Consider the following 5,909-nt stretch of genomic DNA (forward strand, 5'->3'; position numbering starts at 1 on the left):
TCCCTGTTTTCCTCTGTCTAATCACTCCCTTCATCCCTCCGTCCCTCCCACTCACCATTTGCAATGTTTAACATGTTGCTCAAGCATTGCAAAGCACACATACCTCTCTCTTTCTCCCCCCCCCTCTCTCTCTCTCTGCCTCTCTCCCAGCCCCCATCTCTCTGTCTTCATCACACTGTCTATCTCTCTGCTTCCTTCTCTCTCTCTCTCTCTCTCTCTCTCTCTCTCTCTCTCTCTCTCTCTCTCTCTCTACACACACCTTCCCGCACACCTGGCGTAATTGTGTCCAGGAATTATTGGACAGTTGTATGACATAGATTCGCTCCCTTTTGTTGAAATTGTGATTCCTGTATGCAACATGACCCACATATTTTAGTTGTGGGCATAGGGAGGAAACATCTGCCAGGAAATTCCTTTGTAGGGACAGACTTGGAAATTCCTTTGTTGGACAGAATTGGAGACCTGTTAACTTACGTAATGATCCCGTCATATTTAGCTGCTAACGCTAACCATGCAATTTGGATAGAAATGGGGGGGACTAGACATTGGAAATTGATTAAGCAAAGGCTTACATGTTCCTTATCGTAAATATGATTTGTACCCAAGGACAAAAAGGAAATGTTTGCACCGTTCCAAAATGCAGTAATATAAATTGGTAATATATCATTGTGTGTGTGTGTGTGTGTGTGTGTGTGTGTGTGTGTGTGTGTGTGTGTGTCCGATATTCAGAAATGTGTTTTCTGAATTCTCCATGACATCTCTTGGGGAGTGAGGAGAAGAGTGTTGGATTGTCAGATGTCATCATTGCTTCATAACAGATGGCGTAATGATAACCGCCCTATCTTCATCCCTTTATGCCTTCTCTTGTTAATTTGCATGATTTACCAGAACATCATATCACAAATGGTAGCAGTTTTGTGTTTATAAATGACCTGCATAGTCTTGATATGTCAACCTGGAGTGTTAACATCCCCTCTGTCTCTAGTTTGAACTTCAACCATCTCACATCAATTTGCTCTCCTGAATCAACAAGAAAGAGTATATGAGAGTTTTTGTTTCTCTATTATTGAAGTCTTTATTAGTTCCCATAGACCCAGCTATACTAGATACCCCTAGTTGCCCTACAAGTCCTCTCTTGTGTCTCTCATTGTGTCTGTGAAGGTAAGAGAGGGGAAGAGTAATGAAGAACTGAATGCATCTCGTGCCGCGGTTCACCGAGTGGACACAGAATGGTTCCATTTTTTTTTAGCACTGGCACGCACCATCAATGTATCATTATGTTTGTCAGCAGAAGAGCCTGGATAGGAACCTGCATGGGAACCTGAATGTCAATTACATGTATAGTGTTCTGCTTCTCCATCTCACATGAATGTCCTTCAATCTCTGTGCAAGTGCAGGGCTTCTGAAGCCACCGAATATGAATAGTTAAGCCAACAATGATTCATAGCCATACTGCATTTTGATTAAATAGGAATTCTGACACAGAAATATATGGTACCACTTTACTTGATTTTAATGAGGAAGAGAGATAGAGAGAGAGAGAGAGAGAGAGAGAGAGAGAGAGACTCCCATTTCCTCTTTACTGTACAGTCAATACAATTACATTGTCAGACTTCCCAAAAGGCTGTCTCAGTTACCTGCCGTCAGTGTCTAGTAAAGATATCGGACACGCATCTCAAACGCCCAAAACCATACAGTTGCGCTTGTAGCCTACTGCACTCTCACACCTCCCAAAACGCTGCTTGATAGGTCACTGGAACAGCAATAAAACTGCTGGTTACTTCCTTAAGTCATCACTATTGCAGTAAGACAGCACTATTCTAATCTATTCTAATCTAACACACCCCTGGGACTCTTTCATCAATAGCATCAGTATCATTGCAATTCTACCCTCGGGCTTCTCAGAAGGTATCCAACAGGCACGCCAGAAACACACGTCTAGGAATGCCTCTGTCGTCAGTATAATCACAATCTCAGACAAGTTAGACATACATGTACATGTTCATGTTAATATCACATAGCCATATGTATAGTCTGCTCTTATAAGCAGAGGTGGACAAGTCTAGCTTCAGAAAGTAAAAGTCCTATATATCACATATCTGTGCTAACCATTCACTTAAACCAGCTGATTCCAATTAGCACAAGTCTTCAGCCAGCTAGAGCGGCTAATTGATGAGTTACTGTAAGTACACATGTGGAACCAATAACATGATGGGATTTGCTTTCTCAAGCTGGACTTTTCCACCTCTGCTTTTAAAAGGTTACTTCTAATGCACTGCACATCTTTTTAGTCCATACTGTATATATTGCTGTAAACCATGTTCTGTACTATACTGTGTCTACAGTACACTGCACTATAGGCCTATTTACCCTGTACTCCTCTATATGCTCCACCTATCTATACGTTGTACTGTATATCACATTGCATTGCATATTGCAGGTCACATGCTTTTTTCCATATCTGGTTAGACACAAACGACATTGCGTTGTCTTTGTACCGGTAGTTGTCCTCCACACAATGACAAAAACGTTTAATCTAATCTAGTCTAAAACATGCACCTCTTAAACTGTCAGTCAATGGTAACAGCAATACAATTGGCATAATCTCAGATATCCAATCTCAGTTCTTTGCCTTCAGTGGTGTTTAGCGGGCAGCAGACACCTCATAGGACTGTTAGAGACACAGCAGGGTCATACCATCACAGACACCGCACAACTGACCCCTCTCTCTCTCTCTCTCTCTCTCTCTCTCTCTCTCTCTCTCTCTCTGCAGCCGTTATCACGACCTCCTACCTTTCTCTAATTAATGACTGGCATTTGCCCTCCACTCCAGGACTTAAATCACACACACACATCTGCATGCACGCTTGCACATACAAACACACGCGTGTGCGCACACACACACAGACACAGAGCGACACACGCTTCACTCCTTAAAGTTTCTTAATGACCTTGAGGCCGTAGGTGTGGCATGGTTTTATTACATAACAAATTACTTGGAGAGAGAGAGACTTTTGTGGGTGTAGCCAAGAGATTCTTATATAATGTAGAGCAAATCTCATTCAACCGATGATGTCAGTTTATTAATGTCGTCAGATTCATGAATAAAGTTTCTCTCTTTTGTTGCTGTTGACAGAATTGTTATCTGTGTTATGCGTTTTCTGAATACTGTAATATCTAAAGTCAGATTACAGTGTAACACTGGTTTGCAATTGCAGGTGCAGTATTTATACCAGCAGAGGGTGCTCTATCTCAACGTTTTACCTCATGCCATATACCAGAACCCTGTCTTGGAGTATTATTGGTTAGAGGACTTTACTGGTTGACTGATTGGCCTAAAGTACCAGTGACCTATAAAGCCACCATGATAGAGGGCCGAACACAGTCAACGGATCACAAATCTGTTTTTTTTCTCATTGTGTCTCTTTATTGGGCCTCTGAGATTGCTATTTCTTTCTTTCTTTCTTTCTTTACTTACTTACTTAGTGATTTTGAATAAATTGACAGATTTATTTGCTTGTTTATAGGTTTGTGTTTATAAATGGCCTGCATAGTCTTGATATGTCAACCTGGAGTGTTAACGTCCCCTCTGTCTCTAGTTTGAACTTACCATCTCTCATCAATTCGCTCTGAATCAAAGTACCAGTGACCTATAAAGCCACCATGATACATATACAGGGCCGAACACAGTCAACGGATCACAAATCTGTTTTTTTTTCTCTTTATTTTGAATAAATTGATAGATTTATTTGCTGCGGTCCATTTTACTAAACTCAGTACCTTGCTATGAGTGTGAAATACTAACACTTATGCACATTGGAATCAGGCAAACACACAACACTGAAAGAAATGAGACCAGACAGATATAAAGACACTGATTGGATGATGTTGGGGGGGGGGGGGGGGGGGTGTTAAGGAGACTGTTTAGCTGTGTGGGGTGTGTGTGTGTGAGTTATGCATGTGGGAACGGAGTCTGGAATCATCAACATACCAAAGGCCTCTGAAAATGAAGACCGACCAGTTTTGTGAAAGTCACCCATCAGGAATGATGACCTGCTTTGAGCTTGGCAGTTTCCTGGGCAAAGATGGCGGGCAGTGAGATTGCAGGAGAGTGAACGACTAGAAACCTGAAGATTTCTAAGAAATAACCTCTGTCATCAAGGAAAACATTTTCCTACAACCATATCTCAGGTGTCGGAAACTCAGTGTCAAGGACCAAAAACAGCTACAAGCCAGTTATGGGTAAGTGAAGTAAGAAAGAAATCGACTCATTGGGAAAATGAAAACACAAGCAAAAACTTCTCTAATGAGCACTTGACCATATGGTAATGGATTGTGTGTAATTTCAATGTAATTCAAAACAGAGTTTGACTAAACAATATATCACTCTTATGCCTGACTTTATATTATTATTTTTATTTAGCATTATTTCTTTACTGTTTAACTGAGAGAGAGAAAGTATTTGCATGAATGCAACAGTTAAAGTACTAATGTACAGTATGTTTACATTTTATTTTAAAAACAAAATGCATACATTTGATAACATATAAGAAGCGTTGTATTGCAGTGGTTTTCTTGATGGCTTTGGTAAGGATACTGATTATATAACACTGCTGAGACTGTGTGTGTGTGTGTGTGTGTGTGTGTGTGTGTGTGTGTGTGTGTGTGTGTGTGTGTGTGTATGTGTATGTGTGTGTGTGTGTGTGTGTGTGTGTGTGTGTGTGTGTGTGTAGGTGTGTGTGTAGGTGTGTGTGTGTGTGTGTGTGTGTGTGTGTGTGTGTGTAGGAGTCAGGGGTGGATGTTCACTATCAGAAATTTCACTTCTAAGAAGCAGCTGAATGACGCACACAAGTATACTAGCCCACACTCAGTGCACTGACTAACCTACAGTCAGTACACTAACCCACACTCGGTGGACAATGAAGCCAACTAATCATGAAGCCAACTTATCATGTCATAGTTGTACTTAGATGTAATCGTGTGGTGTGAAACTTCAACAGGAGCATGTAGTAGATCTGATACGCAATTTGCTTTTTTTATGATTCATTTGGAGAGTTGGTGACTAAGAAAGGGAATCAAAGATGAAGATGTCTATTTCAAATTCCAGTTTGGTTATGAGTGGTTAAAAAAAACAGAAAAAAAAACTGTGAAATTATCTTACAGAAATTGATGCTAAGTGTTGAAGATGGAAGCTGTAATAGGCCATGAGTATTTAAATGTTATTACATAAGATTGTAAAACTAGCATGATCCAGGGTCACTATACACCTGGACACATAATCAGGTTTGAAAATCACTGGCGTGTTTGATTATGATCTGAACTGAGTTTAACTCTTTGCCGGCAAACGCCAGTTTGTGCGACAGAGACAGAAAAAGGGTCCATAGCCAGGTTTTATTTGGCTATATGCTACTAATCAGATCGTACATGGCCAAGGGCTTGTGCACAAAAGCTGTGCTGTTGGTGAATTTGTTTATGTCGCTTTGCATATGTGGTGCCATGAGAAGTGTTTACACGCGGCAAGATAAAATACTCATTTTGCAGACTAGAGGATACCCATATGGCGCTGGATACCTGGCTACAGCATGCAGCATGTTTGCTGCTGCCAGTGCACTGTGGTGGGCTGTGTTGTACCCTGTGACATGTCGTGTGATGTAAAATGGGCTTGGCTGTTGATTGGCCATTGAGGGAAATCCCCACCCACAGTTTAGCTCTCCTGTTTATAACTGAAATGATATTCTCTGGGTGCCTCTCATTCGTATTTTATACATCCTCCCTTCTTTCCTCGGGCCTCGTTCCCACCGATCTAGATAAAGAGTGATGAGCCGGCAACAATGGGATAATCTATCCAGTGTTAGTTATAGATCAGTGGGAACGAGCCTGGAGGACCGAGCGTCGAGGATCGAAAAGGG

Source organism: Sardina pilchardus, chromosome 13, assembly GCF_963854185.1.
Source record: "Sardina pilchardus chromosome 13, fSarPil1.1, whole genome shotgun sequence".
Lineage (NCBI taxonomy): Eukaryota > Metazoa > Chordata > Actinopteri > Clupeiformes > Clupeidae > Sardina > Sardina pilchardus.